At 46.0% G+C, this 25,827-nt stretch overlaps 1 protein-coding gene across 2 annotated transcripts in view; it reads right to left on the bottom strand.

Annotated features, from left to right (window-relative positions):
* phldb1b (pleckstrin homology-like domain, family B, member 1b) overlaps positions 1–25,827 on the bottom strand; it is a 368,925-nt gene that overhangs the window by 152,990 nt on the left and 190,108 nt on the right. The window lies entirely within an intron of this gene.

Genomic DNA, 25,827 nt, shown 5'->3' with positions numbered 1-25,827 from the left:
TGGTTAAGGAAAATCCCAAAGCCTTTTATTCATATATAAAGAGCAAGAGGGTAACTAGAGAAAGGATTGGCCCACTTAAGGACAAAGAAGGAAAGTTATGCGCAGAGTCAGAGAAAATGGGTGACATTCTTAACGAGTACTTTGCACCGGTATTCACCAAGGAGAGGGACATGACAGATGTTGAGGTTAGGGATAGATATTTGCTTAGTCTAGGTCAAGTTGACATAAGGAAGGAGGAAGTGTCAGGTATCCTAAAAGACATTAAGGTGGACAAGTCCCCAGGTCCGGATGGGATCTATCCCAGGTTACTGAGGGAAGCGAGAGAGGAAATAGCCGGGGCCCTAAAAGATATCTTTGCAGTGTCCTTAGACACGGGTGAGGTCCCAGAGAACTGGAGACTTGCTAATGTTGTCCCCAAGTTTAAAAAGGGCAGCAAGGATAATCCAGGTAATTATCAACCGGTGAGCCTGACATCAGTGGTAGGAAAGCTACTGGAGAAAATATTGAGGGATAGGATCTATTCCCATTTGGAAGCAAAAGGGCTTATCAGTGATAGGCAACATGGTTTTGTACAGGGAAGGTCATGTCTTACCAACTTAATAGAATTCTTTGAGGACATGACAAAGCTGATTGATGAGGGAAAGGCTGTAGATGTCATATACATGGACTTCACTAAGGCGTTTGATAAGGTTCCCCATGGCAGGCTGATGGAGAAAGTGAAGTCACATGGGGTCCAGGGTGTGCTAGCTAGATGGATAAAAAACTGGCTGGGCAACAGGAGACAGAGGGTAGTAGTAGAAGGGAGTTTCTCAAATTGGAGACCTGTGACCAGTGGTGTTCCGAAGGGATCTGTGCTGGGACCCTGTTGTTTGTGATATATGTAAATGATCTGGAGGAAGGTGTAGGTGGTCTGATCAGCAAGTTTGCTGATGACACTAAGATTGGTGGAGTAGCTGATAGTGAAGGGGACTGTCAGAAATTACAGCAGAATTTAGATAGACTGGAGAGTTGGGCAGATAAATAGCAGATGGAGTTCAATTCGGGCAAATGCGAGGTGATGCATTTTGGAAGATATAATTCAAGGGCGAACTATACAGTAAATGGAAAAGTCCTAGGGAAAATTGATGAACAGGGAGATCTCGGTGTTCAGGTCCATTGTTCCCTGAAGGTGACAACGCAGGTCAATAGGATGTTCAAGAAGGCATATGGCATGCTTTCCTTCATTGGGCGGGTACTGAGTACAAGAGTTGGCAGGTCATGTTGCAGTTGTATAGGACTTTGGTTCGGCCACATTTGGAGTACTGTGTACCATTCTGGTCGCCACATTACCAAAAGGATGTGGCTGCTTTGGAGAGGGTGCAGAGGAGGTTCACCAGGATGTTGCCTGGTATGGAGGGTGCTAGCTATGAAGAGAGGTTGAATAGATTAGGATTATTTTCATTAGAAAGACGGAGATTGAGGGGGGACCTGATTGAGGTCTACAAAATCATGAGGGGTATAGACAGGGTGGATAGCAAGAAGCTTTTTCCCAGAGTGGGGGACTCAATTACTAGGGGTCATGAGTTCAAAGTGAGAGAAGGAAAGTTTAAGGGAGATATGCGTGGAAAGTTCTTTACACAGAGGGTGGTGGGCGCCTGGAACGTGTTGCCAGCGGAGGTGGTAGACGCAGACACGTTAGCGTCTTTTAAGATATATTTGGACAGGTACATGGATGGGCGGGGAGCAAATGGACACAGACCGTTAGAAAATAGATGACAGGTTAGACAGAGGATCTTGATCGGCGCAGGCTTGGAGGGCCGAAGGGCCTCCTCCTGTGCTGTAGGTTTCTTTGGTTTGGTTTCTTTTGGAACAGGAAGGCTGACGTTTTGGGCCTAGATCCTTCTTCATCCAGCGTTCATCCAGCTCCACACCTTGTTACTCCAAGTGCAATTCTTGTTTGGGTCACTGAAACATTAACTCTGATTTCTCTCTGCAGATATTCCCAGGCCCACTGAGCTTTCCCAGCAATTTCTCTTCTGGTTCCCGGTGAAAGGAACACAGTGTTAAATCATGGGTTTCCTTTCTGTTTGAAAAGCACGTTCAGATCTGTAAAACTACGATCATGTGTCGCATCACAGTTAGAGGATGATACTTATACAAGACTGAGGTCCTTATTAATAATGTATTCCAGGGAAAGGATCACCCCAAAGCAAGTCTCTTTTCGCCAGCATGGATTTTGTACATTACAAAAAAAACGTGCAATTAAAGAGCACTTTTAGAATAGCTAACCATTACAGATGCACTTCCCATGACCCGACAGAAATTGACAGCGGTTCGGGAAAGGAGAAGCGAAGGGAGGGGAACTGGAACCCCGGCCAAAGAAGGAACTTCTAAAAAGTTTATGAAAAGGTTTAAACATTAAGGGAGGTAATGCCAGAGCGTTGGGCCTTGACAGCTGAAAGCTCACTCCTTTTAATCCTTCACATCGAACTGCTCTCTGACTGCGAGTGGGGCCCACATCTATCAAACTGAAGGTTTCATCTTGGTGTGGAACAGCTCACAATGCTCAACCTCGAAAAAGCAAAGGACACAAGAACCAGGGGCAGGTTATCCTCGTAGGGAGTCTATCTCAAGAATTTTTGACTGTGCGTTCATCATTTCCGGGAGGGATAGGAGCGTCCAGTTTAAAGGAACTCAACACAAGGGGTTTCACACACTCACTACTTTGACACCATCACAGCGTCACAGCATTTTTATGGTGCAGAGGTACGTTTGGCTCAGTGTGCCTGTTCCTGCTCTTCAAACGAGCATCATTTATCTGGTCCTGACCTTTTCTGATATACCTGCACAGTATTTCGAAGAAAATCATCATCCAATTCTCTCAAATTGAACCTGCCTACGCCCCATTTGTGGGCTGTGTATCCTACACACAAATTACTCATTGTGTGACATTGTTTCTTTCTCACATCACACTTGTTTCGTCGCTGTATCACTTTATAATCTATCCCTCTCATTCTTGTTCCTTTTACGTGTGCAAACATTTTCTCCGTATCTAATCTATCCAATCCTCTCGTTATGACGAAACCCTCTCTCAGATCTCCCCTCAGCCGTCTTCTCTCGAAGGAGAACAGTCCCAACTTCTTCAATCTATCCTCATCGCTGCCTTTCCTCATCCTCTGGAACCATTCTCGCAGATCACTTCTGCACCCTCTCCAATATCATTCCTATAATGTGGGGCCCACAACGGTACACAATACTACAGCCGAGGTCCAACAAGTTGCTTGTACAACATCATCTCCTTGTTCTTATACTCTATGCCCCAATTGATAAAGCTGAGGGCACTGTATGCTTCACTTCTCCTGACCACATGTCTGCCACCTTCAATAATCTGCACACATACACCGAGGTTCCTCTGCTCCTACACCCCCCACATTAGAACTGTAGCCCCTATTTTGTATCATTATTCAATGTTTTTCTGAACAAAGTGCATCACCTTGCATTGAACCTCAAGTCCAACCCATCCACCAACTTGTCAACGCCCTTTTTGTGATCCATACTGTCCTTCTCACAGTTTACAGTTCTTCCAAGTTTTGTGTCATCTACAATCTTTGAAATTGACCCCCTGTGCACCAAGATCCAGATCATTCATATATATCAAGGAAAGCAAGAGTCACCATACTGACCCCTGGGAACTCCGGTACAAATTGTCCTCCAGCGTGAAAAATGTCCACTGGCCATGCCAAATGTTGAGGGGTGGGCTTATGGAAGTTTATAAAATCATGAGGGGCATGGATGGGGGGAATAGCCAATGCCTTTTCCCAGGGGTAGGGGAGTCCAAAACTAGAGGCAATAGGTTTAAGGTGAGAGGGGAAGGATTTAAAAGCGACCTAAGGGGTGCCTTTTTCATGCAGAGGGTGGTGTGTGTATGGAATGAGCTGTCAGAGGAAGAGGTGGAGGCAGGTACAGTTAGAACATTGAAAAGGTGTGTGGATGGGTACATGAATAGGAAGGGTTTAGGGAGATATGGGCCAAATGCAGGCATATGGGACTAGATTAATTTAGGATGTCTGATTGGTGTGGACGAGTAGGACCAGAGGGTCTGTTTCCGTGCTGGACAGCTCTATGGTTCCTGTCCACATTGCTACTTTTCCTTTCATTTCACAGCCTATAACTTCTGTCACCAGTCTGTAGTTTGACACTATATCCTTCTGGAAATCCATGTGTATCGACAGCATCACCCTCATTGAGCCCTCCCCCAGTGAGTTCGTTAAACATGATTTCCCCTTTAGAAATCCATGGTAACTTTTCCTAACCAGCCCACTGATTTCCATATGACCACTATTTTTGACAAAGTCAGAAATCACACCACACCAGGTTATAGCCCAACAGGTTTAGTTGAAATCACAAACTTTAGGAGCTCTCTCCTTCATCAGGCCTTTGATGAAGGTCTGATGAAGAGTCACCAGACTCAAAACATTGACTGTGCTTTCTTCCTACATATGCTGCCAGACCAGCTGTGTTTCTCCAGCGATTTCCATTTTCATTTCTATTTCTCTGGAAGTCCACCTACAAGCCTGTGGCTTGGAGTTTCTTCCGTGTGAACTTAGGAAATGAAGGGAAACGCACAGGCTCCAAACACTTGTGATTTCTAATAAACCTGTTGGGCTCTACCCTGGTGTCATGTGACTTCTGACCTTGTCCGCACCCCCCCCCCCATCCAATTTTTAGCTTCCATTAATAGAGGGATTGAGTTCAAGAGCCGTGAAGTTATGCTCCAGCTGTACAAAAGCCTGGTTCGGCCACATCTGGGGTATTATGTCCAGTTCTGGTCACCTCATTGCAGGAAAGATGTGGAGGCATTGGAAAGGTGCAAAGGAGATTTACCAGGATGTTGCCTGGAATGGAGGGAAGGTCGAGAAAACTAGGCTTTTCTCTGTAGAATGATAAAGGATGAGAGGTGACTTGATAGAGGTGTACAAAATGATCAGAGGTATAGATAGAGTGGACAGACTTTTTCCAAGGGTGGAGGTAACTATTACAAGGGGGCATAATTTCAAAGTGAGTGGAGGTAGATATTGGGGAGATGTCAGCAGTAGGTTCTTTACTCAGAGAGTGGTCGGGGCGTGTAATGCATTGCCAGAGGGCGTAGTGGAGTCTGCCTCATTAGGGGCATTTAAGTGGCAATTAGAAAGGCATATGGATGACAGTATAAGGCAGGGGTGGAGGTTAGATATACCTTAGGTTTCGGGTAAAAGTTCAGCACAACATCTTGGGCCAAAGTTCCTGTACTGTGCTGTACTGTTCTATGTTCTCTGTTCTAACACCGACACCTCCACATCATCACTATTTTTGAAGTAAAGTTGCAGAGGTCATGCAGGAAATCCAATAGCGAGTTTGCTCACAGCAAGCCAGTGGAAATGGCAATGTGAGAATGAAATGATGATCGGTTTACTTGATGACATTTGGGGGATGAATATTGACTGGGGGAGAACTCCTTTATTCTCCTTCAGAACAAGATCATTCAGGTGCACGTGCATACAGATGAGGTCTTGCCTGATTAATACTTCCTTCCTGATCTTAGACAAGGTTGCAAGAGGGTAGACAAAGGAGAAAGCTACCTGGCCCAAAGGCTCATCTATTCTTCCAGCCTAATAAAACAAAGAACACAGATGATGGAGATCTGAAACAAAAGCAGAAATCACTGGAGAAACACAGCAGATCTGGTAGCATCAGTCGGAAGAAGGCAGAGCTAATATTTTGCTGAAGGTCTGATGAAGAGTCACCAGACTCAAAACATTGATTCTGCTTTCTTCCTACGTATGCTGCCAGACCTGCTGAGCTTCTCCAGCGATTTCCGTTTTCATTTCTATTTCTCCGGAAGTCCACCTACAAGCCTGTGGCTTGGAGTTTCTTCTGTGTGAACTTAGGATGTTTGAAGAAGGCTCTGAGGTCTCGATTTTAAAATCTTCAACCCCATGTTCCAATCCCACTGGGCTTGAATCCTTCCTTTTCCTCCATCCTAGAACTCTTGGCTTTCTCTACACTCCCTCAATTTGGCCATTTCTGCCCAGTTTTCTTTGCCTCACCATTGGTAACTCTGTCCTGAGCTCCATTATTTGTAAGTTCTTGATTTGACTCTCCAAACCCCTCTGATTCATTAAGATGCTTGTTTAAACCATATATCCTTGTCCAAGATGCTGTTCATCTGTTCTAATACCTGCAGCTTGAACATGTTCCTAATATCTATCTGCCAATGTCGTCACAAAGTATCTAGGAATGTTCTGTTACTGTAATGGACATCATATAAATACAAGATGTTGTTTCATTTTGTGCAAATCACGTGCTCTGCTTTGATATTTAATATACTTTAACTCGCTGACTCATGCTGGGATATTGAAGTAACACCATGATAGATAGGAACTGCATCGTCTAAAATCACCCGATCCTTTTAATCTTTACTCTGCTCAGAGCCTAGAAATAATGTTATTGTTTCATTAAATAAAAATGAATGAGATTAGTCGGGTCAGAATGGAATTTCTGTCTGCTTTTTATTTCATCAGTAATGCTATAGCTCAGTACTAAGTGGATAGATCACAGACATCAAGGTGAAATGAGATCCTCTGTTACAAACACCCACTTATACCTCCTTAAATGTGACACTGGCTTCTAAGGAATAACTTTTGTAATTTGTGGATGTCCATCAAGTGGAAATAAAACCAGAAGAAATAGGAACAGGAGTACACCAAATGGCCCCTCAAGCCATTCAATGGGAATCCAGCTGATCCCACATTCCTCACGTCCACTTTCCTGCCCTTTCCCTATGCCCTCAATTCGCCGACTGATCAAGAATCTCAGCTTTAACTACACACATGGACTCTGCCCCCAAAGCTGTCTCTGTGGTAAGGAGTTCCAAAGACTCACAGCCATCTGAGAGAAGAAATTCCTCCTCATCTCAGTCTTAAATTGGTGCCTCTTTATTCTGAGACTGTGCCCACTGGTCCTAGACTCTCCCATGAGGGGAAGCATCCTCTCCTCATCAACCCTGTCAAGGGCCTTTAAGAGTCCTATATGTTTCAATGAAATTGTCTCTCATTCCTCTAAACTCCAGTGAGTAAAGTCGCAACCTGTTTAAGCTTTGATCATAAAACAGTCCCTCCATACCAGGGATCGTCCCAGTTAACCTGTGGGAAACAGTCAGAGTCAACATTTCAGGTTCAGTGACCCTTCCTAGAACTGAGAAGGGTCACTGGTGCCAAAACACTATCTCTGATTTCTCTCTGCAGATGCTGCCAGACCTGCTGAGCCTTTCCAGCAATTTCTGTTTTAGTTTCTGATTTCCCACATCTGCAGTTTGTTCCGTTTTTATCCTAGTGAACCTTCTCTGAGCTACCTCCATTGAGAGAACTGTTTTTTTTAAATTCTCAATGTCACAGCCTGAAGACGGGGAAATTTCCCAGGATAATTTCCTGATCTGGGCAATGCAATTCAATCTCCGTTCGGCTACTTTCTCATTTTGGGACTCATTACTCCTGGGCTGAGGAGGTGGGGACATCATTCTGTGGCCGCAGTATTGAGTGAAGGCAGGGCTGAGGGCATCTGTGGTAATTGCCATGAGTCACTGGAGAACACTCTTGTCCCCTTGAATCAGACGGTTGTGGGCTCAGGGTCTACTTTAGAGAATTCAGCAGCTAATTTGAAATGACCACACACCCGCACTCTGACTTTCTGAAGAGACGTTAAATTGAGGTCTTAATTGCCTCCTCAGCTTGACATCAAAATGTCCCATGACACTATATCGCTGAACTAAATTAGCTAAAATAGATTTATAGGAGAGTCATATTGGACTTGAAATATTAGCTCTGTTTCCCTGCCTACTGGTATCACCATGCCCTATTGCGTTTCTCTAAAACTTTTAGATTTGTTTTATTTCAGATCTTGAGCATCTGCAATATTGTGCTTTACACGAATCTCCTGTTATTTGTGAGGGTGAGGGGGACTTGCTGCACACAAATTTGATCCCGTGCTTTCTATGTTGCAACAGCGATCTGAAAGGTGCTATACAAATGCATGTTCACGCTGCGGCCTGAAGACGTTCTCTGTCCTGATTCACACACAAATATAGTGAAACTTGGCACTCAGTCGTACAGAAAGGAATCTCTGACAATCAATGCCTATGCACAGGGGCCAGTGGAACTGGGAAGATAAGGGTTCTTTAAGAGTTAAAGTGGAACTACCATCTTGTAAACAAATAGAGGGACAATGAGATAACAAGGTGTGCAGCTGGATGAACACAGCAGGCCAAGCAGCATCAGAGCAGGAGAGCTGACATTTCGGGTCTGGTTCGGAAAAATGACTCATGGTTTCACCATTATATATGTATAATTAATTTTATACTTTCCTCCAGTTACTGGGTTTTCCCTCTCCCTCGATGCACACCATTATCATATAGAGGTTGTGTAGGAGGCTTTTCTCTGTGAAGTGGCTAGAATTTTACAATGTTACTGCTAAAGATTACACCCAGAGCCTGTCTTTACTCACCTCTTGGTGCATTTGATTTTGATGTCGGTTGTTTACATTAGTCACACCATTTTTCTGCATCTTCTATTTTAGTCTCATTTATCAGGGTTGCACCAAAGCATTGGGCATACTCACTGGCAGCAAAATCTGCATTTACGCGCAACTCTAAAGCGATGAAACACCCAAGGGGCTTTACAAGGAGTGATTCCAAACTAAGTTTAACCACGGGGTCACACAAGCTGCTATTAGGGCAGGTGGCCAGCAGCTTGGTCAGACATATAGTGTTGGAGGGCCATGCAGAAAGAGAGAAGTCAGAGGTGGTGTGGACAAAGTCGGGAGTCACACGACAAGGAGGCAATGGCCTGGCGGCATTATTGCTGGATTGTTGACCCTGATAATGTCTGGGGACCTGGTTTCGAATCCTGCCATGGCAGAATTTCAATTCAATAAATATCCAGAATTAAGAGTCTAATGATGACCGTGAATGTATTAGCGATGGTCAGATAATGCCATCTGGTTCACAAATGTCCTTCAGGGAAGGAAGCTGCCATCCTTACCTGGCCTGGGTCTACATGTGACTCCAAACCCATAGCAAAGTGGTTCACTCATAACTGCTCTCTGGGCAATTAGGGATGGGCAATAAATGATGGCCTGGCCAGTGACATCCTCATCCCATCATGGTCCAACAGATTTATTTGAAATCACAAGCTTTTGGAGCGCTGCTCCTTTGTCAGGTGACTTCACCAAAACCTGGTGTTGTACGACTTCTGACTTTATCCAACCCCATTCAACACTGGCACCTCCATATTAGCAGTGGCATAGTTTAGGGACGGAATTGCAGACCTGGCACTATTCAGAGAAGAGCAGAAGGTGGGTGGTGTGTGGTTAACTCCGACGTCCCAGAACCATCAGCACAAAAAGCAGATTATCCGTTCGAAATCTGACTGCCATTGAACGAGCTTGCTATGTATAAATGCGTAGATGCAATTCCTAATGTGTGACATTGACTATACTTGAGAATTACACCATTAGCTGAAAATGGCTGCGGTTTCAAAAGAAAGATTTGCACTTATATAGCACTTTTCATGACCTCAATACATCGCAAAATGCTTTTCAAACAATGAGCTACTATTGGTGTACAGTTACTGTCACAACGTAGCAAAGTCTTTCCTTCTTTTTCAAAGCCATTATTTCTTTAAATTTCACCATTTCAGAGTTGGAACTGGAGCAGATCCTGAATTAAAATCAACAGTGACTAATTCTGAGGCACTGTATTCTAATGTACTGCTGAGCTGGTAAAACCCAGAGGATCTGTTGCAGGGTAAAGCAGCACTGGTTAAACCCCAAGGAATTAACATGAAACAGAACAGCAGGCAGAGTGTGTACAACAGAGGGTAAGTCTGACCAGCAAGGAAAGGGTGTAGCTTGAAACCTCCGTGCTTTCACTATGTAATCCTGTTTAAATTCTTTTAATGTTGTTACATAGACAGTAGGAATTGCCAATGCTGGAGAATCCGAGATAACAAGGTGTAGAGCTGGATGAACACAGCAGCCCAAGCAGCATCTTAGGTGCAGGAAGGCTGACATTTCAGGTCTAGAGGTAGTAGGAACTGCCGATGCTGGAGAATCTGAGATAACAAAGTGCGGAACTGGATGAACACAGCAGGCCAAGCAGCATCACAGGATCAGGAAGGCTGACGTTTCAGGCCTAGGCCCTTCTTCAGAAAAAAGAGTCTGAAGAAGGGTCTAGACCCAAAACGTCAGCTTTCCTGCTCCTGTGATGCTGCTTGGCCTGCTGCGTTCATCCAGCTCTACACCTTGTTATCTTAAATTCTTTTAATGTCCAGGCAATAGGGCCTAACATTGTACAACCTGGACTCACTCCCAAGCAAAATATTATCTGCCTTAAACATCCCTATGTGCCAAGCTCTGACAAGTTGAGGAAATAGAACATACTCCCAGGGCAGCTTATTAAATCCATTCAACATATGGAATGACAGGTTCGAAACAAAACAGTGACACTTACTCTGGTTCTGTTCGAAGAGAGATGGTATCTCCATCACTCAGCTCTACAGGGAGAAAGGGCTATGGCTGCTTGATTCCATCAATCTGTCTGACGCCCTCACCAAGGCCAGCAGCCAGGCACAGCCAGGGTAATGACAGGAAGGGGCACTGTGAAATGCCAACCCAGCTTCCTGCTCAAACAGCAGGAGGCAGTTCCCCAAGGAGGTGATATCACCAGAGATTACTGTCTCTTTGTGGTCTCCTGAACCACAAGCACCACCACCATCTCCACTCACCTGCCCAAGGAACAGGTTAGGATGCCAGCTGCATCTCTGCATGCCCAGAACATTCAGGAAGTAAGCTGTTTCAATACAAGTTAATAAAATGTGAGGCTGGATGAACACAGCAGGCCAAGCAGCATCTCAGGAGCACAAAAGCTGACGTTTCGGGCCTAGCCCCTTCATCAGAGAGGGGGATGGGGAGAGGGAACTGGAATAAATAGGGAGAGAGGGGGAGGCGGACCGAAGATGGAGAGCAAAGAAGATAGCTGGAGAGAGTGTAGGTGGGGAGGTAGGGAGGGGATAGGTCAGTCCAGGGAAGACGGACAGGTCAAGGAGGTGGGATGAGGTTAGTAGATAGCGGGGGGTGCGGCTTGGGGTGGGAGGAAGGGATGGGTGGGAGGAAGGGATGGGTGGGAGGAAGGGATGGGTGAGAGGAAGAACCGGTTAGGGAGGCAGAGACAGGTTGGACTGGTTTTGGGATGCAGTGGGTGGGGGGGAAGAGCTGGGCTGGTTGTGTGGTGCAGTGGGGGGAGGGGATGAACTGGGCTGGTTTTGGGATGCAGTGGGGGAAGGGGAGATTTTGAAACTGGTGAAGTCCACATTGATACCATATGGCTGCAGGGTTCCCAGGCGGAATATGAGTTGCTGTTCCTGCAACCTTCGGGTGGCATCATTGTGGCAGTGCAGGAGGCCCATGATGGACATGTCATCAAGAGAATGGGAGGGGGAGTGGAAATGGTTTGCGACTGGGAGGTGCAGTTGTTTGTTGCGAACTGAGCGGAGGTGTTCTGCAAAGCGGTCCCCAAGCCTCCGCTTGGTTTCCCCAATGTAGAGGAAGCCGCACCGGGTACAGTGGATGCAGTATACCACATTGGCAGATGTGCAGGTGAACCTCTGCTTAATGTGGAATGTCATCTTGCGGCCTGGGATGGGGGTGAGGGAGGAGGTGTGGGGACAAGTGTAGCATTTCCTGTGGTTGCAGGGGAAGGTGCCGGGTGTGGTGGGGTTGGAGGGCAGTGTGGAGCGAACAAGGGAGTCACGGAGAGAGTGGTCTCTCCGGAAAGCAGACAGGGGAGGGGATGGAAAAATGTCTTGGGTGGTGGGGTCGGATTGTAAATGGCGGAAGTGTCGGAGGATAATGCGTTGTATCCGGAGGTTGGTAGGGTGGTGTGTGAGAACGAGGGGGATCCTCTTGGGGCGGTTGTGGCGGGGGCGGGGTGTGAGGGATGTGTCGCGGGAAATGCGGGAGACGCGGTCAAGGGCGTTCTCAATCACCGTGGGGGGAAAGTTGCGGTCCTTGAAGAACTTGGACATCTGGGATGTGCGGGAGTGGAATGTCTTATCGTGGGAGCAGATGCAGCGGAGGCGGAGGAATTGGGAATAGGGGATGGAATTTTTGCAGGAGGGTGGGTGGGAGGAGGTGTATTCTAGGTAGCTGTGGGAGTCGGTGGGCTTGAAATGGACATCAGTTACAAGCTGGTTGCCTGAGATGGAGACTGAGAGGTCCAGGAAGGTGAGGGATGTGCTGGAGATGGCCCAGGTGAACTGAAGGTTGGGGTGGAAGGTGTTGGTGAAGTGGATGAACTGTTCGAGCTCCTCTGGGGAGCAAGAGGCGGCGCCGATACAGTCATCAATGTACCGGAGGAAGAGGTGGGGTTTGGGGCCTGTGTAGGTGCGGAAGAGGGACTGTTCCACGTAACCTACAAAGAGGCAGGCATAGCTGGGGCCCATGCGGGTGCCATGGCAAAAATTCCATCCCCTATTCCCAATTCCTCCGCCTCCGCCGCATCTGCTCCCACGATAAGACATTCCACTCCCGCACATCCCAGATGTCCAAGTTCTTTAAGGACCGCAACTTTCCCCCCACGGTGATTGAGAACGCCCTTGACCGCGTCTCCCGCATTTCCCGCGACACATCCCTCACACCCCGCCCCTGCCACAACCGCCCCAAGAGGATCCCCCTCGTTCTCACACACCACCCCACCAACCTCCGGATACAACGCATTATCCTCCGACACTTCCGCCATTTACAATCCGACCCCACCACCCAAGACATTTTTCCATCCCCTCCCCTGTCTGCTTTCCGGAGAGACCACTCTCTCCGTGACTCCCTTGTTCGCTCCACACTGCCCTCCAACCCCACCACACCCGGCACCTTCCCCTGCAACCGCAGGAAATGCTACACTTGTCCCCACACCTCCTCCCTCACCCCCATCCCAGGCCGCAAGATGACATTCCACATTAAGCAGAGGTTCACCTGCACATCTGCCAATGTGGTATACTGCATCCACTGTACCCGGTGCGGCTTCCTCTACATTGGGGAAACCAAGCGGAGGCTTGGGGACCGCTTTGCAGAACACCTCCGCTCAGTTCGCAACAAACAACTGCACCTCCCAGTCGCAAACCATTTCCACTCCCCCTCCCATTCTCTTGATGACATGTCCATCATGGGCCTCCTGCACTGCCACAATGATGCCACCCGAAGGTTGCAGGAACAGCAACTCATATTCCGCCTGGGAACCCTGCAGCCATATGGTATCAATGTGGACTTCACCAGTTTCAAAATCTCCCCTTCCCCTACTGCATCCCTAAACCAGCCCAGTTCATCCCCTCCCCCCACTGCACCACACAACCAGCCCAGCTCTTCCCCCCCACCCACTGCATCCCAAAACCAGTCCAACCTGTCTCTGCCTCCCAAACCGGTTCTTCCTCTCACCCATCCCGTCCTCCCACCCCAAGCCGCACCCCCAGCTACCTACTAACCTCATCCCACCTCCTTGACCTGTCCGTCTTCCCTGGACTGACCTATCCCCTCCCTACCTCCCCACCTACACCCTCTCCACCTATCTTCTTTACTCTCCATCTTCGGTCCGCCTCCCCCTCTCTCCCTATTTATTCCAGTTCCCTCCCCCCATCCCCCTCTCTGATGAAGGGTCTAGGCCCGAAACGTCAGCTTTTGTGCTCCTGAGATGCTGCTTGGCCTGCTGTGTTCATCCAGCCTCACATTTTATTATCTTGGAATCTCCAGCATCTGCAGTTCCCATTATCTCTGTTTCAATACAAGTGTTTGTATGAGTCAGTGTGAGTGTGTGTGTGTGTATGTATGTGTGAGTGTGTGCGCGCGCGCGCGATTGTGTGTGTGTGATTGTGTGTGTGTATGTGTGTGAATGTGTATTTGTGTCTGTGTGCGTGTGTGTGTATTTGTGTGTGTGTGAGAATGTGTTTGTGTGTGTATTTGTGTCTGTGTGCATGCGTGCGTGTGAATGTGCATGTGTGTGTGTACTTGTGTCTGTGTGTGCGTGTGTGTGTGTGTGTGTGTGTGTGTGTGTGTGTGTGTACTTGTGTCTGTGTGCATGCATGCACGTGTGTGTGTATGTGTGTGTGTGTACTTGTGTCTGTGTGCGTGTGTGTGTGTGAATGTGTGTGTGTACTTGTGTCTGTGTGCATGCATGCACGTGTGTGTGTGTGTGTGTGTGTGTGTGTGTGTGTGTGTGTGTGTGTGAGTGTGTGTGTGAATGTGCGTGCGTGTGTGTTTGTGTGAAACACAAAACAGTCAGAAAACAGTCCCAGGTATTTTTTTTTAATTTCCCGGCCACCATCAGCTCATTATACCAGATTTTCTTTCCTGGATGTTAACTGCTTGCTGGGCCTGGTCACCACCCAGTAACTCACCCACATACTTTTCACATGTGAAGTCAAGACAAACAATACAAATAAGATCATTTGGCCCTGGGCTGGTTTTTTGTAAGCACCATCCAATGAATGACTCTCTGCTGCATTTTCCCTGAGGGTCTGAATTTTATCTCTTCAAATATTTGTCCAATTCCTCATTGAAAGCTATGTTGAAATCTGCTCATAGTTTTCTCTCTCTCTTCAGGCATATAAATATTTGAATTAGGAGCAGCAGTAGGCCATTCAGCCCCTCAGCACAGCACTACTAGTCCATAAGATCTGATTCCATCACATTCCCACCTACGTGCCCTTACACCCTTGTTGCTTTCCCACAAATCCATCTAATTCTGTCCTAAAAACATTCAAAGACTCTGCTTCCACCACTTTTTCAGGAAGAGAATTCTAAAGTCTCTCCACACAATTAACAAATTTTTGATCATAATAGCACTAGCTCATAGAAGAGAGAGGTCACTCTGTCCTAGCCATTACTTAACTGTCAACTAAATATCTCCAAAGCACATCATCTGGTCATTATCAAATTGCTGTTTGTGAGAGCTTGCAGTGTGCAAGCAGGCTGTTGAATTTTCCTAAATCACAGTGATTTTGGCTGTGAGCTGTTTTGGGACATCCTGAGGTTGTGCATGTTGCAATATAAATGAAAATTATTTCTTTCACCAAGAGGTCACTGTCTAGTTTCTGCCACAGTCTGCTAGAGGCAGGAATATGTCAGGTACAGCTCACGGAAATCATGCAGGAGGTGAACCGCACACCAGGGCAGAGGCAGAAAAGTTGATGTTTCAGGTTGGGTCCTGACCTAAAATGTCAACTTTCCTGCTCCTCTAATGCTGTCTGGCCTGCTGTGTTCATCCAGGTTCACACTGTGTTATCTCAGACTCCAGCATCTGCAGTTCTTACTATCTCTGGGTAGAGACAGCACTGTCACTGTCTGTGACCCAGTGGTTGGAGCAAGACACTGGAGTTGAGTTCTCCTGAAGTCTGTGCCTGAAAGCAAGGATGGAGCCAATTTAAAACATTTCCATAGCCTCAGTTGTATAATAATTCTGTTTTATATCACCTATGTATGAAGAGGTTTTATGGTAACTTTTGTCAGGGGATCGAGGAAAACAGTTGGTTATTTTCAGTCCTCAAAACTGAGCTACATGAGGTCCTGGGGTTAGGAACTTGTTTTGGATGGTGGGTTTAAAAAGGTGGTGATCCATTATACACACAGAGTGATCCATTATACACATAGAGTGATCCGTTATAGATGCTGAGTGATCCATTATACACATTGAGTAATCCACTATACGCACTGAGTGGTAATCACATCCAACCCCAGAAACAGGTTGTAGCCAGATTCCTCAGCGCTGAGCTGAGTGATCATTTTTAAGCCAGTGTTAGAACATGGTGGGGAGGGGTTTGGGGACAGTTCCAGGGTGATACTCTTTGGATGAGGGAAACTGTGTGTGGGGGACACTTTAGGAGTCTCTCCAGATCCTCAGAAAGACATCGGCATTAATATCGACAAACAGCTGCTGGTTCAAAGTGACATCTGGAACATTGTCATGCATGTGAGAGGAGCTGGGAGAAATGGAATTGGGAAGATCAGAGATTTGAAGGAGTGTAAATTGGAATTGAAAGATTTCCATGAATGTTTACACCATCAGGAATTGCAAAACGGACTGTACAATATCAGAATGCAAAATAAAAATCTGATGAAGAAAGGTCAATCCAGTCCCCTCGGCCAGCATTCTGGCATTGATGAGTGATGTCCCTAAGCGCTATCCTCACATTGTCACGTGACTGGCAGGAGCAATTAGTGAGTGACCCTCCCAATAATTCTGGCTTAATGGCAGGAGGCAGAGACTGACGGTGGACAGCTGTTTTTCAGGCTAGAGGCCTGTGACCAAAGTTTTTCCACAGGGATCAGTGCTGGGTCCACTTTTGTTTATCATTTATAGAAATGATTTAGATGAGAATCTAGAAGGTATGATTAGCAAGTTTGTCAATGAATCCAAAATTGGTGGCGTAGTGGACAGTGAAGAAGGTTATCTAAAATTACAAAGAGATCTTGGTCAATAGGATCAATAGGCTGGAGAGTGGAGATGAAGTTTAATTTGGATAAATGCAAGATATTACATGTGAGTTAAACAAACAAAGGCAGGACTTATACAATTAAAAGTCATCCTGTTGTGGAACAGAGAGAGACCGAGGGGTTCAGGTACATAGTTCTTTGAAGTTTGCTTTGCAGAGAGGTAGGATGGTTAAGAAGGTGTTTAACATGTTTGCCTTCATTGCTCAGACTTTTGGGTATAGGAGTTTAGATGTCATGTTGTACAAGTCATTGCTGAGGCCTCTCCTGGAATACTGTGTCCAGCTCTGGTCGCCCTGTTATAGGAAGGACATTATTAAGCTGGAGAGGGTTCAGAAGAGATTCACCAGGATGCTGCTTGGAATTTAGCTTTTGAGTAATAAGGAGAAGCTGGAGAGCCTGGTTGGACTGTAGGGTCCGTTTCCACCCTGTAAATTTTGTAAAGGCTGAAAGACTGCAGCTGGTCTGCTGAAGATTGGCATGGAAATATAAAGGTACATGTCATATTTAGTTGTTGGTAACGTCATTCATTGTTCTATGTAAATCTGTGTAATTTACTGTTGGATTATTAAATTCCAATTAAAAATGAAAGAAAGGAGAGTTGGTTTTTTAGGTGGCTCCCAGGTCATTTTTCTGTTCAGTGGTGCTGGGCAGTGGGTGGATCACATGTACATTGGGTGCAGGAAGTGGGAAGTTGCAAGCCCTTTTCTTTATTTCCAAAACCTTTAGTTGTCCTTTTCATTGCAGTTCTCCCCCACGCTCCTGATCTTTGCGCGCCTGATGTTGTGGGGGTTGGTGGGCGGGGAGGGGGGGGGTGGTTGGGTAGGGCTTGCATCTAGGTCAAAGGATGTGCCCATGGGTCTGCTCCTGAGCCTGACTAAAGTAGCCATGAGTAGGTCCAGCCCACGGGGTGTGGAGATGGACACGATCCCAAATCCTGCCTCTCACATATGGCTGTGTGTGTACCTGGGTGTCCTTGGAGAGGGAGCACAGAGTTTCCAACAATGATCTGGAAGTTACTTTAGATAGATGAGTGCCATAGGATCTGGAGAGGATTAACCCCACTGCCCCTCCTTGACCTGCTGATATTTTTGATTGAGCCTGTTTTGGTTGTTCTACTCTGGGTTGCTGTCTTTTAGGTTATTGTTATTGAGCTCCTGGTGGGCAGTTTTTGAGATGTGGTGATTGAGTTTATTTAAGGAAAAGAGCCCAGATATTCCTTAGTGGATGGGTGGGATTGGGGAGGGGCATTGAGTTCTGGCCAGCGAAACGGTCCAGAAGGGATAGGTGGAAACTGGTGTTTCTGCTAAACTACAGACTCACAATAAAATCCTTGCAAATAGAACATAGAACATAGAACAGTACTACACAGTACAGGCCCTTCGGCCCACGATGTTGTGCTGAACTTTTACCCTAATCCTAAGGTCTATCTAACCTCTATCCCTACCTTATACTATCATCCATATGCCTATCTAATAGCCGCTAAAATGCCCCTAATGAGGCCGACTCCACTGCCCTCTCCGGCAATGCATTCCACGCCCCGACCACTCTGTGAGTAAAGAACCTACCTCTGGCGTATCCCCGATATCTACCTCCATTCACATGAAAACTATGCTCCCTTGTAATCGCTACCTTCACCCTAGGAAGAAGTCTATGGCTATCCACTCTATCTATACCTTTGATCATGTTGTACACCTCTATCAAATCGCCTCTTATCCTTTGTTGTTCTACAGAGAAAAGTCCTAGCTCTCTCGATCTTCCCTCCATTTCAGGCAACATCCTGGTAAATCTCCTCTGCACCTTTTCCAATGCTTCCACATCTTTCCTGTAATGAGGCAACCAGAACTGGACACAATACTCCAGATGTGGCCGAACCAGGCTTTTGTACAGCTGGAACATAACTTCACGGCTCTTGAACTTGATCCCTCTATTAATGAAAGCTAACACATCACACACCGTCTTAACAACTCTATCCACCTGGGTGGCAGCTTTCAGGGACTATGGACATGAACCCCACGATCCCTCTGCTCCTCCAAATCTCTCAAAGTTCTTTTGTTGCCCAAATCAACACATGGATGTCAGTCTGTGAAATAGAGGGGGAGGGTGGGTGATGTTACCAAGGTTCCAAATGCCCCTGGACGAGGGAGTGGAAGAGCGGGTGGGGATGACCAACTGTCCAGACGGCCCACCACAGGCTCTTCTCTGAGAACCTACAATGGAATGAGAGCATGCAAACATGAATAAGTTCTACTGTGATTCATCCCAGGCCGTCTGCAACATACATGGCTAACAGTTGTTTCATTGAGATACTGGGAGGAGCTATCACACCCTGGGATCATTCTTCTGTCTTGTGCACATGTAAGAAGAAACTGGAAGACAAAACAATGTAAGGAATGCAGGTCGTGGTGCATCAAACCAAGAGCAACTACAACAGCAAATTGCATTTTGTCATGATGAACCCTAAAGAGCTCATGGACATATTGAAACATTTAATTTCAACATGTGTCTCTCTTAAGAAGAAGACAGTTAGTGCCAAAAGATGATTATCGACTTAAATTTAGCAACTATCTGGCTGTGGGCCCAAGGCGAGTCACACCTGTACAGTTTCAGAAAAACCTCAAACAGCAAGGCTAAAATGGAATCAGAGATAATGGGAACTGCAGATGCTGGAGAATTCCAAGATAATAAAATGTGAGGCTGGATGAACACAGCAGGCCAAGCAGCATCTCAGGAGCACAAAAGCTGACGTTTCGGGCCTAGACCCTTCATCAGAGAGGGGGATGGGGGGAGGGAACTGGAATAAATAGGGAGAGAGGGGGAGGCGGACCGAAGATGGAGAGTAAAGAAGATAGGTGGAGAGGGTGTAGGTGGGGAGGTAGGGAGGGGATAGGTCAGTCCAGGGAAGACGGACAGGTCAAGGAGGTGGGATGAGGTTAGTAGGTAGCTGGGGGTGCGGCTTGGGGTGGGAGGAAGGGATGGGTGAGAGGAAGAACCGGTTAGGGAGGCAGAGACAGGTTGGACTGGTTTTGGGATGCAGTGGGTGGGGGGGAAGAGCTGGGCTGGTTGTGTGGTGCAGTGGGGGGAGGGGACGAACTGGGCTGGTTTAGGGATGCAGTAGGAGAAGGGGAGATTTTGAAACTGGTGAAGTCCACATTGATACCATATGGCTGCAGGGTTCCCAGGCGGAATATGAGTTGCTGTTCCTGCAACCTTCGGGTGGCATCATTGTGGCACTGCAGGAGGCCCATGATGGACATGTCATCTAGAGAATGGGAGGGGGAGTGGAAATGGTTAAGATGTAACAAGGGGCTGACTCCTCAAAATATCTTAATAGGATGCTTTTCCCTGGGGATGCATTTCTGTTCACTTGTTAGGAATATGTGAAAGAAAGAGCTAAAAACCAATTGCTGGAAACATGCTGGACTGCATGTGTTAGTGACCCAGTGTGTGAGTGCACAGCAAAGGTCACAGCTTGGAAACAACCATTGACCACCACTGCACTCTAGGTTTAGAAAAGGGAATGGCAGTATTTCACTCTGAGCACTGTTACCCAATCACTGCTGAAAGAAATCAGGACGAAATAATTTCAACCAACCTGCAAAGCCAAGAAACTCAACATCAACAATTCATCTCCCAAAGTCAACCATATGCGTTACCTAATGGATGCAATGTTTCACCATCCTTCTTACTGATCTGCACATTTTTTTTTCACTTTTATCATTGTTAGGCCAACATTTTTATTCCTAAACTGTGTCTATGTGTGTTGTGTTATTGTTTCTTTTCCTTTCTAATAGCTAATCAACTCAGTCTTTTGTTAAGGGAGGAAGCCTGGTTAAAGTGACTCCTTTTGAAACATAAATCAACTTGATGTCCTCACCTGGGAGCCCAGCAATTTGGGAATTTCAGACAGGGACAGGTGATAGCCAACTTTATTGAACCTTTAACACAACAGCAAAAGAAATTCCCAAGGTGCATCCTTAGAAGTTAACAGACCAATGTTAACACTGAGACACAAAATGAGAAATTACGGCAGTGCCGGTCAGAGATAAAGGGGACAGAGGGGAAGAGATGGGTAAAAAGGTGTGGGGAGGGAATTCCAGGGATTAGGAACCAATTTGCTAAAGTCATGGTCACAATTTTGGTGGCGGGATTAAAATGAAAGATGATCAAGAGTCCAAAACCAGTGAAGCACAGTGCTCTCCATGGGTTGTAGAGCTAAGAGTGCTTACAGAGGAAAGGAAGGTTGAGGTCATGGAGGAAAATAAAGGTGAGAGTTTATAAAAATCCTACTAGTCTGATTTTCACTGAATAGCAAGTTACAACTGCTCACCACTTCCTGTCCAGACAGACTGAAGACCATGGTTACTAAACACTCACTCATGTCCTGTGATCCTTCAGATCAACCCAGAGAAAAAGAGAACTCCACCAATTATGGACCCGTGTCACCAGGAGTGTTGGCCTGGGCTCTGGGGTCAGGATTCTGAAGTGGGACTTGTCTCCAAGTCTTCCTGACTCACAGAGAGAGAATGCTGGCCACAAGGGGGTTTGGTACCATTGTTGTACGGCACTGGACTTGCAAACTTGATGCCTACAATCTGGTAAGGCAGCTTCAAATTCCACTGAGGCAGATGGGTAATTTTAATGCAATTATTTAAATAAATCTGGAATTAAAAGCTAGCCTCGGTAATGGTGACCCTAAAACTCTGAGAGTGAAAACCCATCTGTTTTTCAAAATGCCCTCTAGAGAGAGAAATCTGCCATATTTGCCCACTGGGGAGGTGATGGCCTAGTGGTATTATCGTTGGACTGTTAATCCAGAGACCCAGTAACATTCTGGGGACTGAGTTCGAACCCTGCCACAGCAGATGGTGGAACTTGATTTCAATGAATATCTGGAATTAAGAATCTAATGATGGCCATTGCCTGATGACGAACAGATGTTAATTGTTGGAAAAACCCATCTGGGTTAGGGAAGGGAACTGCCATCCTTACTTGGTCTGGCCTACATGTGACTCTGGACCCACAGCAATGTGGTTGACTCATAACAACCTTCTGGGCAATTAGGGATGGACAATAAATGTTGGCCTGGCCAGTGAAGGCCTCATCCCTTGAATGAATGAATAAAGGAAATGAAAACTTTGGCCTGTGTGTCTTCAGATATAGTAGACTCTGAAACGGCCAAGCGAAGCAGAGCACTAAACTGTACTGAAGAATGCGGTTTACAATCACCTTCTGAAGATCACTCTTTACAGGTGACATGCTCATCCTCAGAAATTAAAAAAAAACAAATTGTTCTTGGAAATGAACCTCCATTAACAAAAATAACAGTGAGGCCAGCATTTGTCGTTCACAAGTTTTACAGGATTTTGCTTCTGAGTTCCGTGAATGGTATGAAAAGAACTGGGTCTATCTCAGTCAGTCACTGCTAGGAGCAGGCTCGGCATTAACAAGTGGAGGTGAAGAAGTATTTTTACATGGAGAGTACATTGTGATCGAATGAATCACAGCCATTTCTACCGATCTTATTACGTGCCCTTACACAAGGACAAGGCATTGTTCTCTTGTAATCGAAACATTGGAACTTTGCCTTTCTCAGACATTTCAGTTTCCGACTGAAGACTTCTAATTTTTATTATGTCAGGGTGCTATTGGGAATGAAATGATGCAGGTCTTCGCCCTATCCAGAAAACAAGGTTGCCCTCAGCTTATGAAACGTCACATATTTATGTCATTTTCTCATGAAGGCCGATTATTTTCCATTCATTCTGCAAGACAATTGAATCATTGTGAAAGGGAGGGCTGCAAACTGCCAAAGTGTTCCAAAGCCAGCTTTATAAATCAGGTTAACCCTCTCAGCCCAAGGTAGGCAGCTTGGAGAGAGTCAATTACACAGTGTGAGATCTTCCAATATTCTCAGTCCTCAGTTAACCCTGAATGGAACATGCAATCCATACTTAGCAAATACTTTTGTCCTGATTTTTGTGGATTGGATTGTCTATGACAATTCCTCAATGTCTCAGGGACAAGATGCCATCTCGTCTCCTACTGGGCCAATGTGGGGACAGATAAATCCAAGGAACCGTCTCAATACAGCAAGTCCTGTTCACCCATCACCCCCTGTGTTTGTTGACCAATGCTGACTCATAGTGTGACTGTGCCATAAGTTAAACATTCTCACCTCGCAGTTCACTCCCCAAACCCACCCTATATCCCTGTCTTTCCCCACGTCTGTAATCTCTACCAGCCCAGCTGACATTCTGCGATCTCCGCATTCCTCCAGTTTTGGCATTTTGCTCCTGACTGATTTTAATCGCTCCACCATTGGTGGCTGTACCTTCAGCTTCCTGGCTCCCAAGCTCTGGAATTCTCTCCCTTAACTCTCTGTGTCTTTCTGTATTTCAGCCTGTCCCTTTAAAAAGTACCTCATTCATTAACTAGGACTGCATCATGGAATATTTTGCTCCAAGCAGAAATGTTAAAAACCAAAACAAACAAAAACAAAACCTTAAAACCCCAAAGCAAGCCAAACTCCAAACCATAAAAACTGAACCCAAACTCTAAACTAAACTGAGCCCCACGCCCCCAGTAAACTGAACACAGCTCCCAGAGTTTGTGAAATGGTTTGATGCATTCCAGAGTGGAAAGAGAGGACTTGGAAATTACAGGAGGATGAAGACTGGACGTTGAAAGGGTTAATGAGGCTTCTTCTGAATGCAGGAGACTGGAGAAGTCCCACTCACTGCCTAATATCATCTCCCTGCCCTGTCCATCAGAAAGTAAGTTCCAGCAACACCTCCACTAATCCCACCTGGAACCCCCTCTCCAACTCTGGTTCCTGACACCTTCTCCCCTTTCAGTTGCCATGGATACAGTTAAAAGCCACGAATCTCTGACGCCAGCGCCAGGGTTTAATTTTCCCACATCCTGAGTAAACACGATCACACTGTTGCTCTCACTCCTGTACAAACAAGCAGAGTAACGCATTTGGTTACTATGGGGACAGTAGGATTTTTTTACCCGGCAACTTGTTTTTCTCTCTCCTGTGGGATACGGGCATTACAACCAAGGCTGGTATTTGTTGCCTATTCCAAACTGCCATTAAACGTTCAGAGGGCAATTCAATTAACCACATGGCTATGAGCCACATGTAGGCCACAGCATAGACCAGGGGTAAGGACTATAGGATTCCTTCCCTAACGGTGAACCACAAGGTTATTTATACCAGTCACCATCACAGAAACTTTAATTTTCAGATTTATTCATTTTCATTCCTCCAATTGCTGTGATGGGGTTTGAACCATGTCCCCAGCGTATTTGCCTAGATCTCTTGATTATTTGTGCTCTGGCATTACTATGGTGGCGCGGAAAACTCCCAAATCCATCACGTGTCTCTGGTTTCTCCGTCCTGATTAAGATCCAGTTCTTCTGTCTCATTCCCAACAATCACCCTGGCCTGATCTGACACTGAAACATATAAAGAATTTGAAGGGAGCAGATTTTAAGAAGTGCCTTATGGGAATAGGGAGAGGCTGACAGAGGCAACAGTTTAGGGAGGGAATTCTGGGTGGATGAAGGCAGGGCTGCCAATGAGAGAGCAATGTAAATGAGGGATGCTGAAGTGCTGGAGAAGCACAAAACCTGTTACAATAAAAATGGTAAAGGCCTGGTACCAGGGCTTTTCAGGAGTTTGAGGTGAAGGATGGGCTGTAACAAGATCCCGCTTATTACTTCTCTGTAACTATATATGGGTGACATTATTGCAATATGAGGAGATTGAGACATGACTCACTCCCTCGAAACAGCCCCCAATCACACAAAGCTCCACACAGTGGGCTGCGTTCTAAGTAGAATGGGTGGAGCTTCAACTCAGCCTATTGATTAACCCTTTCTTATCCGTCACCTTATACAACAGAGAGCTATGAGGATTGTTGAGCCGGCAAATGTTATGGAGGCACAGGAAGGGGCAGGAGTATGGAGGTATTTGAAAAGAAGAATTGAAAATTCCTACTCTTGTAGTAAGGCCTCCATCCAGTCTGCCAGTCAAACAGAAATCTACAACATTGACCTTCTGATTAGTTCTAGCCAATGCAGTCCAAAACTGTGGTTACTGAATGACCACTATTGACGTCAACAATTCCCACAGAGATTCTTTCCATGGCTTACTTAACCTAACCTTGCTCTATCTCGCCCTATGGTGGCCCAGCAATGCACGTTGCAAAGATTGATGGAGGAACAGCCTTATGAGGAGAGGTTGAGTAGATTGGGCTCATATTCATCGTAGTTGAGAAGAATGAGAGGTAACCTTCTTGAAACAGACAAAATTCTTTAGGGGGCTTGACAGGGAAGATGCAGAGAGGCTGTTTTCCCTTGTGGAAGAATCTAGGTCCAGGGGGATTCATCTCAGAAAAAGGGGTCACATATTAAAGACAGAGATGAGAAGGAATTTGTTTTCTTACAGGGTAATGAATCTGTGGAATTCTTTACTGGAAAGGGCTTATGAGGCTGGAATGTTAAGGATGTTCAAGGTGGAGATGGACAGATTTTTAATTGGGAAGGGAAGCAAGGGGATCAGAGGGAAAAGGCAGGAAAGTGGAGTTGATAATTATTAGATCAGCCATGATCTCGTGAATGGCAGAGCAGGCTCAGGGGGCTGAATGACTGTCTTTGAAAATCTCAAGATGTAACCACCATGTCTTGCTTTTAGTGACATAAATGAAAATTCAAAACTACTTCTTTGCAAATTAAGATCCCTGGTCACATCAACAATAACAGCAATTTTTATTTATATATTCTCTCCGAGGTAATAAAAGAGCCAAAGGTGCTTCACTATCAAACAATGGATGGAATTTAATGCCCCTCCACAAGGTGAGTGCTGTGGTTTGATTTAATTGGGCAGGGGCTTTTGCTGGTGTTGACCAGGACATGAAGACTTAGAGCTGCCTTCCAGCCCAATGGCAATCGAAGCTCTCAGTCTGCGCTGAAATATCCTCGAAAACACCCTGTCCTGGTATCAACCAAAGCCTGGAGGGGGCATTGAAGTGCAGGGTAGTGTCCCTATCTCTGGAAATGGAGGCTCGGATTCAATTCCCAGCTGTCCCAGAGAATTAAATCTCTGAACCAGTTGATCAGGAAATGTCAAGCAAAGCTTGTGATTAATTTCCTACCGGGATGACTGCAAAGCAAACAAATGGGTTGCCAGATTTCGGGAGAATTCAGAGAGGGACTAGACTATCCATGCTCCTACTGATGTGTGTGGGAAGCATTTGAGATGGTGGCTTTATG

This window comes from Stegostoma tigrinum, chromosome 32 (assembly GCF_030684315.1).
Source record: "Stegostoma tigrinum isolate sSteTig4 chromosome 32, sSteTig4.hap1, whole genome shotgun sequence".
Classification (NCBI taxonomy): Eukaryota; Metazoa; Chordata; class Chondrichthyes; order Orectolobiformes; family Stegostomatidae; genus Stegostoma; species Stegostoma tigrinum.
Note: the sequence above shows the minus strand (reverse complement) of the source record. Positions and strands in the feature narration are given on the sequence as shown.